Genomic DNA, 19,263 nt, shown 5'->3' on the forward strand with positions numbered 1-19,263 from the left:
CTTCCAGCCCATCAAAAGAAATCCCCAACATACCTTGATGATAGAAAGGCATTTTTTACATACATAAATGTAAAAAGCTTACTGGAGACACTAATAACAGCCAAAAGAAGGATTTGCGTAAACTCCTGGCACAGTTCATTCGGCAGATTTATAAACAGGAGTTCTAACAGACTTCTAGATCCCAGAGTAAACATTCATCAATTAAAATGACCTTAAATTTCTTCACTTGAACATAAGAGACTAAGAACTAAGGCTGAAAAAAAAAAGAATTTGAGTTTATTTTGTTACATTGGTGATATAATACACATGAATGTATTTGTTATGTATTCATGATTTCATTTGGATGGAATAATTAAATCTCAGCTCTGATACTTTTGGTAGGGTATGGTCAGCATGGGTGCCATTCATAAAATACTGAATCCATTTTACTCAGTCCCATCGCATGCCAGTAGAGGCAACGTGGAATAACAGTGAGAATTCTAGATTGTGAATCCCAGTGAGGATCTATATTACCCATGTCATTTGGAGCAAGTCATGAAATGTCCCTGGGTCTCACTTTCCTCATCTGTAAAAGGGGGCTACAAATTTAGCTTAAATACCATGTCATTAAGAAGAACTCTTAATTGCTTGCCCCTTTATTTATGCTAAATAATTACAGGTCACCTTGATTATCCCTGGTGTCTAAAATTAGAAAAGCTAATTTTGAAAAATAAAGAATTATTTATAAAGAACATTTTGATTTTTTTTTCCAACGTTTATTTATCTTTGGGACAGAGAGAGACAGAGCATGAACGGGGGAGGGGCAGAGAGACAGGGAGACACAGAATCAGAAACAGGCTCCAGGCTCTGAGCCATCAGCCCAGAAGAGCCTGACGCAGGGCTCGAACTCACGGACCGCGAGATCGTGACCTGGCTGAAGTCGGACGTTTAACCGACTGCGCCACCCAGGCGCCCCTAAAGAACATTTTGAAAAAGGAGATAGGAATAAGTAGAACCAAATTTTGTTTTAAACAGTAATGATTATAAAATTTTTTGGAGTCCAACAAATTGGTATTCATATACCAAACGGGAGAGAGAGTGACCATTTCTAACCAGTAACTTAATAGCGTTCAGAATAGACATTCTGAGGGGCATCTGGCTGGCTTGGTTGGTAGAACATGCAACGCTTTAAAAAATTTTTGTTTAATGTTTATTTTTGAGACAGAGACAAAGCATGAGTGGGGGAGGGGCAGAGAGAGAGGGAGACACAGAATCTGAAGCAGGCTCCAGGCTCTGAGCTGTCAGCACAGAGCCCGACGCGGGGCTCGAACTCACAAACCAGGAGATCATGACCTGAGTCAAAGTCAGATGCTCAACTGACTGAGCTACCCAGGTGCCCCAAGAACATGCAACTCTTGATCTTGGGGTCATGAGTTTGAGCCCCACATTGGGCATAGAGATTACTTTAAAAACAAAGTTCAAAATAAAGACTCTGGGCTAAAACATCAGTGGTCTGGGGTGATTAAAAAAAAAAAAGATGAGCTTAGCATCTGAGCTAAAGCTCCAGCAGGTGGAGGAGGAACACTGCACTTGACAATGGCTGTCATTCGTCAGAGGTGGAAACATAACATTCTCACCAGGACTTAATGAAGAATCCAGATTCTATTATTAATTTCCTCCCCAAAGTCTAATCTTGTTGGGATTATGATTCATGATTCTGACTGTATAGCATTTGGAAGGTTAGAGTTATCCTTTAATTATCTTAGCAGACCATCTCCTCTGCTCCTCCCTTTCAATTCTAGCTGTTCTTTCCCACCTTGTAGCCAGGTGAGTCCCTTAGGACCTTCTCCAAGAACCCCACAGACACTAATATCTTAACTAAAAAGAACAGGAACAGAAGTCTTATGAGGTCCCTGTATAGTTTGTCTCTTTATAATTTTGTAACAGCTTTGTTGAGGTATAATTCACCTACCATACAATTCACCCATATGAAGTGTACAATTCATATTTTCATCACTCTGAAAGGAAACTTTGTGCCCATTAATAGTCACCTCCCATTCCCCCATATCCCCCAGCCCCAGGCAACCACTAAGTCACTTTTTGTCCCTATAGATTTGCCTAGTGTGGACATTTTATACAAATGAATCATTATATGGTCTTTTGTGACTGGCTTATGTCACTGGGGCTGATGTCCTCAAGGTTCATCCATGTTGAACCATGAATCTGCACTCCAATCTTTTTTTATGCCTGAATAATAGTCCATTGTATGGAATGGCATTTCATTTATCCATTCATCAGATGGTGGACATTTGAGCTTGGACACTTTTTGGCTATTGTGAATAACACCTCAATGAACACAGTGTACAAGTTTTGTTGGATAGATGTTTTCAGTTCTCTTGGACATATATCTAGAAATGGAATTGTTGGGTCATATGTACCTTTATACTTTTTTTTTTTTTTTGAGAGAGAGAGAGAGAGAGAATGCGAGCCAGGGGAGGGGCAAAGCAAGAGGGAGAGAGAGAGAATCTCAAGCAGGCTCCATGCCCAGGCCAGAGCCTGATGCAGAGCTCAATCTCATTGAGCTCATGACCTGAGCCAAAATCAAGAGTCAAACACTCAGCCAACTGAGCCACCCAGGCACCCTTTTACTTTTCAATAGAATAATGTGACAATTATCGATCTCTGCACGGAAAATTACCTCGAGCTTCATGGCTTAAAAGAACAATAATCAGGGGCACCTGGTGGCTCAGTCAGTTAAGTACCCTACTTCTGCTCAGGTCAGGATCTTGTGGTTTGTGAGTTTGAACCCTACATCAGGCTCTGTGCTGACAGCTTGGAGCCTGGAGCCTACTTCGAATTCTGTGTCTCTCTCTCTGCCCCACTCATCCTCTCATTCTCTCTCCTCTCTCTCTCTCTCTCTCAGAAAATAAACATTAAAAATTAAAAAAACAACAACTAATCATTTACTATCTCTCACTAATCATTTACTATTTCCTGTGGGTCAGGAATTTGGGAGTAACTTGAGTAGGAGGCTGCAGTCAGACGCTGGTCATTGCGGAAGTCCTCTGAAGGCTGGGTTGGAGCTGGGGGACCCACCTCTAGGGTGGCTCACTCATGACTGGCAAGTTAGTGCCGGCTTTTGGGTGGGGCCTCAGTTCGTCTCTGCATGGGCTTCCCTACAGGGATGCCCAAGTGTCCTCAAAATAGCAGTCATCCTCTAAAACAAGCTAGCCAAAAGACCTAGGTGGAAGCTGCATTATCTTTTACGACTTAGCCTCAGAAGGCAGACAACTGTTGCCTTTACCAAGTTCTGTCGTTCACATAGGCCAGCCCTGATTCATGTGGGAGGGGGTGTGCAAGGGGCAGATGGCAGGGGAGGCAGGTTGGAGACATCTTGGAGGCTGGCAACCACAAATAGGTTGATTTCAAAGCTCCATTCTCTGTTGTTCCTGCGGAGATGATCTAAATTTATAGACCCTAGGCAAGAGGTCAAAAAATACGTGGCAGGGTTTACAGGATTGTAACAGCACCAGGTTGCACCCTGCCACCACTTGGTGGATTTAACAACCTGCAGTGGAGCTTCCCGACTGTCCTGCTGGGGACTTCGAGGAGAAGGAGAATTTAAGCGAACTACAGAATAGAAAGATACAGCCTTCCTGCTGTCCTTGGATTATTGCCCCTGGTATTCACCTCTGGAAGAGCAAACGCTTTGTCCCCCTATCTACATCAGCAAAATCCTCCTGGAATGTCACTGGGGTTATTTGATCCAGTAGCCAAATCCATGTTGTCTCCTGGCAAATCAGCAAGTACTTATTAAGCATCTACTGTGTACCCAAGACCAAAGCCCAGGATCATCTGAGACTAGTGTAGATGGAAACGCCAGAAAGGGCCAGGCATGACCAAAATAGATCGTTGTCAAACCCACCTGTCTTGAGGCTTCAAAGGCAACAACTGGAAAGGATTTTTTTGTTTTTGAGTTAGCATTTAGAGTAGTTACAGCCTCAAGAATGTCTTCGGGTTGATTTTCATTTGGAAAATTCCCGAGGACATGAAACACAAAGATAGATTAAGGAGCATTTCTAGAGACTTTTAGTCACCTGACAACAAGATGTAATGCTTGTCCTGGATTAGATCCTGGATGGGGGGAAAAGTGGCTAGAAAATACATTACTGGAAATTGGTCAAATTGGAATACAAACTGTAGATTAAATAATAGTATTGGATCAGTACTATGTTAACGCTTCTGAATTTTATAATCATATTGTGGTGTTGCAATAAAACATATTTATTCTTAGGAAATATGCATTGAAGTATTATGGGGTAAATGTGTCTACACCTTAGTTTTGAGTGGTTCAGAAAAAAAATTCTGCATATACATATGTGCGTGCGCACACACACACACACACACACACACACACATATGGAAAGAGAGACAGCAAGTAAATGCAGCAAAATGTGAACAGTGAATCTGGGTGAAGGGCATATGGGAATTCTTCATACATATGCTATGTTTGCCGCTTTTCTGTAAAATTGAAATTGAAATTGTTTTGAAATAAAAAGATTTTACAGAGAAAAAGAAACACCCGAGGGTCTTCTGTGAAGGCCAAGATAGTCTGGTGTCATTGCTCCTTCACGGAACAGTAGATTGAAAAAGTCAAGGTCAGCCAGGTGCCTATTACCCACATGACCCAGACAGTGCTGTGGGTAGGGTGCTGGAAGTGACAACCAACGGTTTCAGCTGACAACATCTGCTGGCAGTGAGTAAAAACTCCAGGGGCACCTGGCTGGCTTAGTCAGTGGAGCATGCAACTCTTGGTCTGGGGGTTGTGAGTTCGAGGCCCACATTGGGTGTAGAGATTACTTAAAAATAAAATATTTAAAAAAAGAAAGACTCCAGCAATACTGAAGTTTTACACTGTCCTTGTGACCCCACAGTCAGCCCCTGAAAGTGACAGTCTCAGCTTGCTCTGCCCCCAACCTCTGGCCCAGCAGCCACCTCAAGAGCTCCTCTGAGACTTCCCAAGCTGGCCAAGAGCGTCACTTGCCCTCTTGTTCCCCAAGACCGAGTGCCTCCTTCTGCTCAATCGGGCCCTGGGCTGAAAGGCAGAGACCTCTCCTGTTCCCCCAACATCACAGGCAGCCTGGCTAGAAAGCCATGGCAACAAATCCCCCAAGTTTCCAAGAACATCTCAGAGCTGCAGGGTCAGCCAAATGTCTTTGAAATGGTCCAAGGTAAGAACCCCCCTCCACACGACACTACTCAGTCTCAGAGGTCAAGGTGCATGTTCTGATTCTTATTCCATTAGACGTGTAGGAGGCAGCTGGGAGCCCCAGAGACTCAGAAGACACAGATCCAATCAAGGCCCGGAGGATTCCCAAGTTAAAAACATTGGCCCTTTGGCCTTCAGAGCTCACTAAATGTGAACTCTACAAATTGGTTTCAAAGTCAGCCAAGCCTGGGTTTCGTCATCTGCCCGCCAGAGCCAACTGACTGGCTTCCCATTAGCAGGGGGAGGACGTGGAAAGGCCCAGCCCCGGGGGGAGGGGGGGGGGGCTTCAAAGAGGAGGAGGTCCCTGACAAGAGAATCAATCACAGAGCCCTGATGAGAACGACAGGGGAAAAGGTCTTTCTAGTCCCCATGAAAGTGGTTACCAGACTGTGATGGCTCCAGGCAAGCCACCTGCTGGGGACAAAGACCTTTCTCCTTTAGCTCAGACTCTCTGATGTGTGTGAGGGGAAGAACGGCCTCCCACTGTCTGCCTTTCACAGAGGATGTTCTTGGCCTTCCTGATTACCTGAGACCAGGCCAGTGGATCACAGGCCCGACACACAGCAAGTTCTCATGAATAACAAACACTTTCATGGCACTTACCGAGTGCCAGGACTGTCCTAGGCACTTTACAGATCACTCATGTGACCCCCGCTCAGCAACACTATAAGGGTGGTACTCCTATTATCCCTATTTAGCAGGTGGGGAAACTGAGTCAGGAGAGGTAAAGAAACATGCTCAAAGTCACTGACCTAGTAAATAAGGATTTGAATGTTGGCTTGTGTCTGTGCTTTTAACCACTTTCCTTTTTTTCTGTTTTTAAGTTTATTTATTTATTTTGAGAGAGGGAGAGAGAGAGAGAGGGAGAGTGCAAGCGGGCGAGAGGTAAAGAGGGAGAGAGAGGGATTCCCAAGCAGGCTCTGTGCTGAGGAGCTCAACCTTAACAAACCGTGAGATCATGACCTGAGCTGAAATCAAGAGTCAGTCACTTAACCAACTGAGCCACTCAGCTGCCTCACTTTTAACCACTTTCTTTGCAAGAACTCCTAGCATGCTTGATGTGCTCCTTCGAAAAACCCATAATCGAGGAAATAAACACTCACGTTTCAAAAATATCTAGACAGGACGAGATGGATAAGGAGGTCTGCAGAGCAGGTTGGTGGGTGATAGGAAAGTGCAGTGGGTCTCATTGTTCCCTGCTGTACTGATAATCTGTCCCATACGTCCATCCATCCATCCCTTCATTCAACCTCTCACATTCAGAATTTAGGGCCCTACTAGGGCTTGAGTGGGAGGAAACAAGAGGAGCACTGCTTAGATAATGAACTGAAACGGAGCACACAAACAGTGAAAGAGTCAGAGGAGGGGGATTTGGGGCCAAGTGAGTAGTGCGTCAGGAGCAGGGTGGAGGGACGCAGTTCCAAGAAGCATTCCCTGGCCACACATCCCCACCATAGCTTGCGGGTCCTCCTCCACCCGACAACGGATGGCATCCTTACTGTAGCATTTTCCATACTGGGTTGTGGTTTCCTACTTGCTTCTCTGCTATTAATTTCTGTAATCCCAGTACTAGGCAAGGACCAGTCACTCAGCATTTGTTGAATGACTTTCTGAATGAAAAAGGCCCTGAGGGGAAAGAGCTCAGCTGCACTGAGGGGAAAAGAGCAGACAAGCTCAGCAGAGCAGGGCTTCTCAAACTACACAAAGCAGAATTACATAGGGATCTGGTGAAAATGCAAATCCTGATTCAGGAGGCGTGGGGTGTGGCCCGAGTTCCTCTATTCCCAACAAGCTACAGTGGGTGATGCCCAGACTCCTGCTCCCTGGATCCCACTTTTGTGCCAAGGCCCTTGATGATTCCCTGGCCCTTCTCAGCCCCAAGGGAGCCTCATCCCACACTAAGGCTCCCTTCCTCTGCCCCTGAGCTCCTCTACTGCTCCTCCCCCCCCCCGCCCCGCTCCCCAACAGCCTTAGCCACTGATCCCATTTGCCCTACTGCCCAGACACCGATTTGAAGACCATCTACCCAAATCCCGGCAGTTCCCACAGTGGGGCCCACTGGTCCCAGGGTGGACCTGGTGAGGGGGCTCCTGGGGTCAAGGATGTCTCCCAGATCACCTCTCCCAGAACTCAGGATCACACGTCACCTTAGCATCTTTGAGGCTCCCAGAAATCCTGCGATGACAAAGATTTGTGCAGGAGCCCAAGGAATGGCTGAGATGGGGGAGAAACTTAATGCTCCGTAATCCTCCTCAGCACCACCCCTAGTTACTCAGACCTCAGTGGAGCATGTGATTGCTCAATGGTGGTTTCCTACCCATCCCCAGATTACCATCCTTATGAACAAGTGTGCAGACATATGGAAATTCTAGAACCACCACAGGAAACAGGCAAGGTTTGCCTTTTCTCATAAGGGGATGTACGCTTTCCCCAAACAGCGGTGCTCTTCTCTTTCTAAATCTTCAGGACCCTGGTCTCTTACCCCTCCGTCTTCTTAAAGGATCGGATGCGGTCATTTATGCTGAATTGCACACGATTGATAAGATTGAAACACGTCACTTCTGAAGGCTTATCGTTCTCGGTTTGCTCCTCTACCCTCCGCCCAGATCCATTTTCTCTCGCTCTCCGTCCCTGGGAGCCTGGACCCTTGGGCCCCCTTACCCTCCGGCTTCCGGGTGGCCAATGGTGCGGGGCGGGAGTGGGGGGGGGCACTGCAGAGAGATCTGAGGGCAAGAGGAGAGGAACAAGGAGATATTTAGTCCCCGCTGCAGCCTCGCATCACTGGGCAGTGTCTGCATCACCACGGCATCGGTGCTCCCTCAAGGCGGCCCTTCCGTGGCTCAGCTTCCATTAGGCTCCCTTTGGCTCCTCTGCCCTAGGGTGCTACCAGCTGCCTGCTGTCGCACATCCCAGGGTGCCTCACCATCCCTGCCAGCAGCTTCCATCCTGCACACTTCACTGTAAACACTCCTGTCACTAACTGTCTTATTTTATGTTTTTAGTTAAACCCTTTTGAGTGTGCCTTCTGCTTGCTGCCAGGATTCTGAATGATACAGAATGTTGCATTTTTATCAAGTATGGGGTCCCCAATTTGGTTTAAGCCAAAGCAATGAAGCTCTAATTGTAGAATTTGGGGGTTGAGGGAATCCAGAGACAGGAGGTATTTTTGAGGAGGGGGGAGTACGCCGGTGTTTCTCGGTGCCTTGAAAACCAACCACAACAAGGCCTGGGAGTTAGCTTCTCATTTTATTTTCTTCAGCCGCCATGAACTGAGCGGCTGCTGTGTTCTGGAACCGGTGCTTAGGATTGTGGGAATCAAGGACGATAGAGACCAGGCCCCATGTCCCACAACCTCACACTCAGGGACACTCGGGCCAGGGCAGGATGAAAGGCCTGGAATGGAATTGAATGTGACAGGCAGCCAAGCAGGGCAAAGCCGCTGAGATAAGGGCCTAATCAGAGTTCAGACAGAGAACAGTGGCAGAACGGCAGGCGGAGGCTTTGTTCCAAAGCTGGGGACCTGGGAGGACCTCACGGGGTGGGGGAGGAGGTCACATGGGACCTTGGAGCACTGCAAAGCAGCCCATCAGCAGCCTCAGCCCAGAAGCCAGAGCGGGCCCCTTTCTGCAGCCTCCGTGGACGCCCGGGCGGTTTTGTTTGCTCCTCCCCTGAGTTCTTACTGCACATCTACTCAACTCCAGCAGCAACCACTGAGCCAGCGCTCACCCTGTGCACGGAGCTCCTTCAATCCTCCCAACAACCCTGTGGGTGGGCGTTATTCAGCCCTTTCTATAGCTAAGGAAATTGAGGCTCGGTCCAAATGACTGGCCCACAAATTTATAAATAGACACTGGAGACCAGAATTTGAATCCAGACTGCCTGGCTCTGAAATGCACTCTCAGCCACTGATCTGTCTGCTGCGATTTCTTACTCTTATAGAAGAGTCAAGGGTGGTGCCGAGCACTTGTGTGGAGTATTTCATTTGGTCTTCACAGCTCCCCCCTGAGGGAGGTCCTAGTATTACCACTTACTTTCCAGAAGAAGACATTGTCCCACCGAGAGGGTTACATCTCTCTCTAGGGCCCACAGCCAGGTCACGGTACAGCCAGGGTTTGAACCCAGGAAACCCACTCCAAGTTCATGCCCCCAGCCACCACATTCCTCCAAGGCAGAGCCTAAATTATTATTTTTTTTATTTTGTTTGTCTGTTTTGAGAGACGGTGCACGTGCGCATGCTCAGGAGGGGCAGAGACAGAGAGAGAGGAAGAGAGAGAATCCCAAGCAGGCTCCACACTGTCAGTGCAGAGCCTGATGTGGGGCTCGAACCCACGAACCGTGAGATCATGACCTGAGCCACGATCAAGAGTCTGATGCTAACTGACTGAGCCACCCAGGTGCCCCCTGAATTATTTTTTTAAAGGCCTTTATTTTGTTGAATGGTTTTACCTTTATAGAAAATTATAAAGATAATACAAAGCGTTTCCTAAATAATCAGGCTGGGACTTTCAATACCATGTTGAATAAAAGTGTTGAGAGTGGGCATCCTTGTCTTGTTCCTGACCTTAGAGCAAAAGCTCTCAGCTTTCACTGTTGAGCATGATGTTAGCTGCGGGCCTGTCACATACAGTATGCATGCGTGCACGCATGTATGTATTTGTTTATTTTAAGTTTTTATTTTAAACACCTGGTGCTCTTCAGGACAAGCGCACTCCTTCATCCTTCATCCCCATCCCCTATCTCACCCATCCTTCTAACCACCACCCCCTCTGGTAACCATCAATTTGTTCTCCTTAGCTAAGAGTCTGTTCCTTGGTTTGCCTCTCTCTCTTTTTCCCTTTTGCTTGTTTTATTTCTTAAGTTCCACATATGAGTGAAATCACATGGTATTCGTCTTTCTCTGACTGATTACACTTAGCGTAATACTCTCTAGTTCCATCCATGTTGTTGCCAATGGCAAGATTTCACTCTTTTTGCTGGCTGGATAAACATACGGCCTTTATTATGTGGAGGCATGGTTCCCTCTGGACTCGCCATTTGTTTTTATCATATATGATGTTGAATTTTATCAAATACTTTTTCTGCATTCATTTAGATGATCCTGTAACTTCTATCCCTCACTTTGTCAGTGTGATGTATCCTCTTGATGGATTTGTATACGTTGACTCATCCTTGCATCCCTGGAATAAATCCCAGTTGACCATGACGTGTGCTCCTTTCCATGTATTCGATCTGGTTGGCTAATATTTTGTCAAGGATTTTTCTTTTCTTGTGGCATCCTTGTCTGGTTTCGGTATCAGGGTAATGTTGGCCTCATAAAATGAATTTGGAAGTGTTCTCTCTTCTGTTTTTAGAAGAGTTTGGGAAGAAGTGGTATTAATTCTTTAAACGTCTGGTAGGATTCACCAGTGAAGCCATCTAGTCCTGGACTTTTGTTTGTTGGAGGTTTTTGATTACTGGTTTAATCTCTTTTCTAATAATCAGTCTTTCAGATTTTCTATTTTTTCACGAAATAAAGACAAATTATGTCCAATCTTACTCATATGTGGAATCTAAAAAATCATACAAACAGGGGCACCTGATTGGCTCAGTCAGTAGAGCATGCAACTCTTGATCTAGGGGTTGTGAGTTTGAGCCCTATGTTGGGTATAGAGAATAAAAATAAATAAAAATTAAAAACAAACAAGCAAAGAAAAAAAACCACACTCATGGATACAGAAAACAGACTGGTAATTGCCAGAGCTGTGTGTGTAGGGGGGGGAGGGGGGGGCTGGTTGGCAAAATGGGTGACGGTGGTCAAAAGGTACCAAAAAAAAGTTTCCATATACCCCAGGCGGGCTTTCCCTTACTGTTTTGTTTTGTTTTTAATGTTTCTTTATTTTTGAGAGAGAGAGAGAGAGAGAGGGTGTGTGTGTGTGTGTGTGTGTGTGTGTGTGTGTGTGGGTGTGTGTGTGTACGTGTGTGTGTGTGTGTGTGTGTGTGTGTGTGTGTACGCGCGCAAGCAGGGGAGAGGCAGGGAGAGAGGGGACAAAGGATCCAAAGCAGGCCCTGCACTGACAACAGAGAGCCCAATGCAGGGCTCGAACTCATGAACCAGGAGATCATGACCTGAACCGAACTCGGATGCTTAACTTACTGAGCCACCCAGGAACCCTTTGTTTTTTAAGTAGGCTCCAAACCTCACATGGAGCCTAGGGCAGGACCTGAACTTATAACCCCAAGATCAAGACCTGAGCTGAGATCAAGATTCAGATGCCCAACCAACTCAGCCACCCAGGCACCCCTAGTTTCCCTTACTGTTAAGATCTCACAGTATGGTACATTTGCTACAATTAACATACCCGTGTTGATGTATCATTATTTACTAAAGTCCATAGTTGATTCAGATTTCCTCAGCTTACCTAATGTCTCTTTGTGTCCCAGGACCCCATCCAGGACACTCTGTTGCATTCAGTCATCATATATATTCCTCAGGCTCCTCTTCTCTGACAGTTTCTCAGACTTTCCTCATTTTTGATGACCTTGACAGCTTTTTAAATTGTGATTAAAAAAAAAAAACCCACACATAAAAATCTACCAACTTAACCATACTTAAGTGTACTGTCAGTAGCATTAAGCACATTCACACTGTTGTGCAACAGATCTCCAGAATGTTTTCATCTTGCAAAACTGAAACACTACACTCATAAACAACAACTTTCCCCCCTCCCCCCAGCCCCTGGTAACCACCATTCTACTTTGTGTTCCTATGAATTTGACTACTTGATTTATTTTTTAAGCTAATTTATTTAATTTTTTTAGTAATCTCTACGCCTAACATGGGGCTTGAACTCATAACCCTAAGAGCAAGAGTTGCATGTCTACCGACTGAGCCAGCCCCACACCCCTCAACTACTTTATTACCTCTTTTAGATATGGGATCATACAGTATTTAGCTTTTTGTGGCTGGCTTATTTCACGTATCATAATGTCCTCAAGGTTCACCCATGTTGCAGCCTGTGTCAGAATTTCCTTCCTTGTCAAGGCTGAGCACTATCCCATCATATGCATCCACCACGTTTAGTTTATATGTTCATCCATCAGCAGACAGGGTGCTGCTCCCACCTTTTGTCTGTTGTGAACATAAGTAATTGGGAAACTGCCCTATTATTTTCCATAGCGGCTGTAGCATTTCACATTCCCACCAGCGGCGCACAGGGGCCCGCTTTTTCCACATCCTTGCCGACACCTGTAACTGTCTAGGGGATTTTGACAGGAGCCATCCCGGTGGGTGTGAGGGGGTATCACACTAGGGTTTTGACTTTCATTTCCCTGATGATCGGTGATGTTGAACATCTTTTCATGTGCTCGTGGGCCATTTGCGCATTTTCTGTGGAGAAATGTCTACTCAAGCCCTTGGTCCATATTTTTATCGCTAAGCAATACATGCCTATGTCACAATTTATTTATCTGTTCTCCTGTGCATGGGCATTTGGTTTGTTACTACCAGTCTTGGCTATTGCACATAAAGCTGCTGTGAACATTTTTGCAGAGGTTTTTTGGTGGGTCTGTGTTCTCACTTCTCTTGGATAAATACTTTTTGTACATTTCTGTACTCACCAGAGCTTAGGACCTAGTTGGTACTAAAAAAAAAAAAAGTGGGATAAAAAAAAGTGTGACTAAGTCACAGAACTAAGACCTCTGAGGTAGTAATAATCATTTCACATAATAAAGTTTCAATGTGGAGCATGAATACCAAAAGCACGGGCTGAATAAAAAGAAAGGACATCTGAGGTGGAGACTTAGTGATTCAGCTAAGAATTTTGAAAAAGGATAGGCTTTGAAGAAGAGCCAAAACATGGGGACAACCAGAAAACTTCCTCCTGCAAGGGACAGAGACTTCTCTCCCCCACGCTGACCGGATAGGGAGTCCTGGAGGGTGTCCGGCTGGAGTCACAACAGAGGGCCCAACACAGGGGAGGCAGGCCCAGCTAGAGCAAAGATTGCAATGCCCATAGTTTGTTAAGAGAGATTTTTTGTGATATTTTATACCTTGCTGAGGAGCATTAATACCCTTTGTCTTCTCCTCTCTAAATCCACGCCTGGTTTGCCACACGGAGAGAGTTTGTCCTGGCCAGGATAATCCAGAACAGGAGACAATCCAGCAACCTTTTCTCCTTGGCTCTAGAAATTGTTTGTGTGTAGTCGGGAAACCTGGGTTTCCGCCTTTAACTAGCCGAATGTGCTTTCATCTCAAAATTCCTTCCAGCTCTCAAATATTATTACCTAGCAACTATACTTCTTTCTGCAGATTTTTTTAAGTTTATTTTTAAATTTATTTTTAGTACTCTACATCAAAAGTAGGGCTCGAACTCACGACCCTGAAATCAAGAGTCGCATGCTCTACGGAGCCCCTGGGTGGCTCAGTTGGTTGAGCATCTGAATTTGGCTCAAGTCATGATCTTCCGTCTGTAGGTTCAAACCCCACATCAGGCTCTGTGCTGACAGCTCAGAGCCTGGAGCCTGCTTTGGATTTTGTGTCTCCCTCTCTCTTTGCCCCTCCCCTGCTCATGCTCTGTCTCTGTCTGTCTCTCAAAAAATAAAATGTTAAAAAAAAAAAAAAAAAAAAAAAAGGAGCAGCATGCTCTTCTGACTGAGCCAGCCAGGCACCCCTGTTCAGGAATTTTTTTTTTTTTTTCAATGTGTTCACCACAGAAAGTGGGAAAATACAATAAGGGAGCAGAAGCACATATAAAATCACTCATAATTTCATCACCCAGTGCTAACTCTTATTAACATACACTCGTTCGTATAAAAATATATGATGTGTGCCTGCCATGTACTGAGACATTTGAAATATATCTTTCTAGGCTATTTATATCTACATTTTAATGAAATCATCCTGCTTTATAACCTGCCTTTCACTCAAAAGACAGTTGTGAACATATTCCCATGTCAGTAAATACTTTCCCTACAGCGTTCCAGTTTTTCATTAATAAACATTCTCAGAGCTCAGTTTTGAACAAAGTCATAACCATTTTTTTTAATGTTTATTTATTTTTGAAAGAGAGACAGAGTGTGAGTGGTGGAGGGGTAGAGAGAGAGGGAGACACAGAATCCGAAGCAGGCTCCAGGCCCTGAGCTGTCAGCACAGAGCCTGACGCGGGGCTTGAACTCTCAAACTGTGAGATCATGACCTGAGCCGAAGTCAGACACTCAACCAACTGAGCCACCCAGGCACCCCAGTCATAACCATTTTTTAAACATAATTCCTAGAAATAGAATTACTAAATCAATTAGTAATCATGATTATGTGTTTGGGCAATGCCAAGCATCCGCAGCCTTTTTTTTACATCTTTCCACTCATGTGTACGCACTCAGCAGGGGGTAGAACTGTGCTGTCCATTACAGCAGGCATCAGACACCCAGGGTTATGTATGTTTAAGTTAAAGTTAATTAAAAAAAAACAAAATAAGCAATTCAGTTCCTCAACTGCAATAGCCACATTTCAAGCACTCAACAGGCATATGTTACTAATGGTTACTTCGATAGTGTGGAAACATTTATGTCATCACAGAAAGTTCTATTAGACATCACTGGTCCAGAATAATGTTCAATTGATGTTAATTATTGTTATTTTGGGGTGGAGAGATTTGGAGTAATTTTCCTTCTTATTGTATTTCTTGGCCCGTGACCATTTATCACTTTTGTTTTACATATATTATGTCTAAATGCTCTCTTCCCTTTGGAGGGCTAAACCTCATTCCCAGTGGCTGCCTGTGGATATTTCATATGGGAAATCTCCAGAGTCCTTATGTCTAGTCATTGGTTTGAATTCAAATTTTCCCTCCCAGAGATAGAGTTCAAAAAAAGTTTTATTAAGAATCTTTATATAGAGGCACCTGGGTGATTCAGTCAGTTGAGCATCCAACATTTGATTTTGGCTCAGGTCATGATCTCACAGTCACGAGATCAAGCCCCACCTTGGGCTTGGCATTGACCATGAAGCCTGCTTGAGATTCTCTCTCTCTCTCTCTCTCTCTCTCTCTCTCTCTCTCTCTCTCCCTCTGCCCCTCCCATCACTTGCACGTGCTATTAAAAAAAAAAAAAGAACCTTTATATAAATTTACTTAAATATGCATAAAGAAATTCTGGAAAGATACATAATTAAGAACATTACTCACCTGCAGCATGCGGAGAGGGTGTCTCTGCAGATGAGGGCAAGAATGGGAAGATTTTCTATGTGAATGTATCACCTATTTAAACAAAGAGTAAAAATATATCTTTTTAAAAAATTATGCAAATAGCAAACAATTCTTAAAAAAAGAAAGAAAAAAAAGTAGACAGTGAAACTCCTTTCCCTTAAGGTTACTGGCAGGTTAGTGAGAATCCTTCCAGGCTTATTAGAGACAATCACACATGATAACTGTATTATGTAAGTGGCTTGTGCACTCATTCCCTAGACATCACGGGAGTCCTACCTCCATCCCTATTGGTAAGAATTTAAAAAGGGTTTCTAAAGCTCCCGGACTTTTTCCTCTCACCTCTCCAGGTGGTCCCTGAGAAGACTCCATGTCTCTTTTGAAAGCACTTGTAGCAGACCGATTTCCAGGTAATTGCAGAGCCAGTGCCAGTCATTAGCCAGTTGTGGGTTTGCTCCCCTTCCCCCCATCCACCCCCCTTGTAGACTTAGCCCCTTTGCTTTTCAACCTCTCCCTTCCTCAGCTGTTCCTTTGGCCACACCTTTCCAAGGCAGTGGGGGTGGAGGGAGTGAGGACCATTTCCATAGTCCTGGGTGGAGTCTTGGTGTGGGAAAGAGCCAGATACATGGGGCACGAGCCACCTCCAGGTCCCCCGTCGTCCAGGAGGCTGGTAACAGCCCCTTAACTTACTCATCTTGCCCAACCTCTGTTCCAAGTCCACTCCCAACCCCCACCTTGCTGGACACATTTCTGAGACCTTACTTACTTCTTTGCATTTCTGTGATGGGTTTGCCCATGGACTTTGGAAAGTCCATTCTCCACTCCTTCACTGGTGCATCATCGTCCAGATCTTCACCAGGAGAGCAAGGGGCACTTCCGGAGGACTGAACAGGCCTGGGGTCTGTGTAGGAAGGAGGTGGGGACACAGGATGTGAGTCATCTGCCAGCGTCTCTGATGCTCTTGGAGTTCACCACCCAGTGCCAGGACCAAATAGAGAAATCCCAGTTGTGGTGAGTGGTGGCCCCTGAGAGGCCCAGTAACCAGTCTAACTTCAAAGGCTGCTCTCCCGGCCACGCAAGACTGAAACCAGCGAATCCACAGAGACAGAAAGTAGATTAGTGGTTGCCAGGGACTAGGGTTGGGGGGATGGGAAGTGACTGTTAATGGGTACAGGGCTTCTTCCTGGAGTAATGAAAATGTTCTGACCTTGGACTGTGGTCACAGTTGCTCTGTGACTATACTAAAAATCACTTAAGTATCCACTTTAAAAGGGCGAGTTTTGTGAAATGTGAATTGTGTCTCAATAAAAGTTAGAGGGTTGCAGATCTACTGAGATCTAACTGACACGCAATAAAAGGCACCCATTTTAATATAGAGTTCAACGATTTTGGGCAAAGACATCCATGCCACCACCACCTTCATCAAAATACAGAATATGTCCATCACCCCAGAAAGTAACCCTTTGCCCCTTCAGGATTGTTTCAACAAAACTGAACACAATGCAAACCGTCAAAGTTCATCACACATAGTAAGGGTCTTAGTTCACAAAATTTATAGTTCGGTTATATTTAAAGAGACATGCACACACATTAGAAGGTTGTGGTGCGGGTCACAGTCAAAAAAAATGTAAAAGTTCCCACCGAGACATGAAGAACCACGCAAGGCGCCGGGGGTGGTTGTAGAAGCGCTATGCACTCACTCTGGTGAGCGCTATGTGCCGAGAATTCTGCTAAGCACTTGGGTGCACGACCTCATGCCTCATCGCCTCATTCCACAGATGGGAAAACCAAGGCTTCCCTCCCTGTGCTGGCAGCTAGTTTTTACCTGATCCTAAAACGTACTCTTCCTAATGCCTTGGTTTCCTCTTGCTGGGCTTTTAACTCCCACTGACATGTCCAGTCCTGGAGGGTCCAGACATATCTGTCAGCCAACCTCAGGTAACCCACTCAAGCACAGTGGAAACAAGAAGAGAGAAAAAAAGGCCTCCCGCACTGAGCTTGTAGTCTAGTAGGCAGCACCCAGCAGATGGCAAAAGCACCGAAGACAAGGTCACAGTGTCATGCTGCTCTGCGTAACCTTGGGTGTAACCCGGGGTGTGAGGCTCTTCCTTTGTGCCGTCACTGGGCACGTCGCCCGGTCGTTCTCTGGCGCAGGCCTGGGCAGTCAGGCCGGGTGGAACCTGTAAGGCCCGGTCCGTTCTAAGTTGCCTGAGACCCACAGGGGTCTTAGGTGACACACACAGTCACCCTCCAGAACCCTTCGGAGTCCTCCTACCAAGCAACTGGCCACAGAGCAGCAGGGGCAGGATTCACAGCCTAGACTCTGTCATCAGAGTCTTTGCCCCGGAGCACGCCTGCATGATAACTGGTAGCCACCATCAGTCTCTCATTTCAAGAGTCAACAGAGAGCAGAGGCTGTACCTTCCAGTTAGCCCTAATTGATTTCACCCAAACGTAATGAGTGCTAATGAGCTTGTCTCAAGACCCAAACTCCTTCTGTCTTTACTAGATTCGCTGGCATTGGGAAATCTCCCGACCATTGGGACTGTCTTAAAACATGCCTCTTCAACATCACTGCACCCAGCACACCCCCAGGGTCTGGAAAAGTCAGCAGACCCCCAACAGAGACCAGCTTTCATCCGAGGAGTAGCTAAAACCCTGGGGAGCCTCGGGGCCATGCAGGCCTACTCAGTGTGCTCACCTGGTCTCACCAGCCCAGCGCCCGATGTGGAAGGAACTGGACTCAGACCTGGGTTTGGATCCCAGCCCTGTCACTTGTTAGCTATGTGACCTTGGACAATTAAACTAACCTCTCTGAACTTGTTTCCTCATCTCAAAAAAAAAAAAAAAAAAAAAAGTGAGGCTTGCAGGGTTCTTAGATAATGAGATCAAGGTATGCAGTCGGCACTTAATACATATCCGCTGTCCTTCCCCTCCTCTTGCCTGCCAAGCACATTGACATTCTGCAGAGACAGGAACAGACAAGCAACTTTCTCTTCTGGAGGATCTGTATCTTTGTCATTGTTTTTCCTGGAAGGGCACGAACAGGAAGCCTTGGACTGGCCAAGAGCGAGAACAACATAGCCCTGGCCCTTCGAAAACGTATTAAACTTAAGTTTCCATGGAGTCTTAACGGCCATGCGTTATACTATGCACCCCGTGCGTTCACCTGGAAAACAGCCTCCTCCTCTCTCCGACTGTAGCGCCACCGAGAGGTCTGAGCCGCCATCCCCGCCCCCCCCTCACCTGGCCCCCACGACCGGCCTCGCGCTGCCTCCACTTCCGCTCGCTCTCGCTCTCTCCCAATGTGCTTCTCTCCAGGAGGCCCGTTCCCAAACTGCAAATGACATCACATCAGACGCCTGCTCTAGACCCTTCGTCGTCTTTCCGACAAAGCACACAGCCATCTGCCCACCGCCTACCTCTCTCCTTCCCTCCCCTCCCTCCCCACTTCGGACCGCGCCGTCCACAAGCGCTTTTCTTTTCCTCTGCGCGCGCACCAGTTCGTTCCAGCCTCAAGGCCCTGTAGCGGCCGCTGCCTCCCCACCTGGAGCTCGCTTCCTCCCGGTGGATGCTCCCTTCTCAATAATCAGGCTGGAGCTCCAGTGCCACCTGCTCAGAGACATCTTCTCTCGTCGTGGCGGCCGCACGGTCACATCTATCACTTCGTCCTGTTTTCATACTTGCACTTGTCACTACCTAAAGTTCTCTGGTGCCTTGTCTGTCTCATTCACCACGTGCCCCCCGCCTCCCCCCCCCCCCCCAGGCGCCTAGAATCCGCCTAGAGCACCAGCAGGTACAATACCTGTTTGTTACTTAAATGACCCCCTTTGTCTC

The 19,263-nt window shown here is 46.2% G+C and overlaps 1 long non-coding RNA gene across 7 annotated transcripts in view; it reads right to left on the reverse strand.

Annotated features, from left to right (window-relative positions):
- Positions 1-19,263, reverse strand: part of LOC113604335 (uncharacterized) — a 43,014-nt gene that overhangs the window by 16,233 nt on the left and 7,518 nt on the right. For 3 of the 7 annotated variants that reach the window (XR_008293415.1, XR_008293412.1, XR_008293416.1), the window contains 2 exons: positions 16,193-16,327; positions 15,409-15,480 (listed from right to left, as the gene is read on the reverse strand). This is a non-coding gene — a long non-coding RNA (uncharacterized LOC113604335). Of the gene's footprint in view, positions 1-979; positions 10,590-15,408; positions 15,481-16,192; positions 19,248-19,263 lie in introns of those variants that run through there. The other 4 variants (XR_003426220.2, XR_008293417.1, XR_008293413.1 and 1 more) reach the window with 3 other exon arrangements.

Source organism: Acinonyx jubatus, chromosome E2 (genome assembly GCF_027475565.1).
Source record: "Acinonyx jubatus isolate Ajub_Pintada_27869175 chromosome E2, VMU_Ajub_asm_v1.0, whole genome shotgun sequence".
Taxonomy (NCBI): Eukaryota; Metazoa; Chordata; class Mammalia; order Carnivora; family Felidae; genus Acinonyx; species Acinonyx jubatus.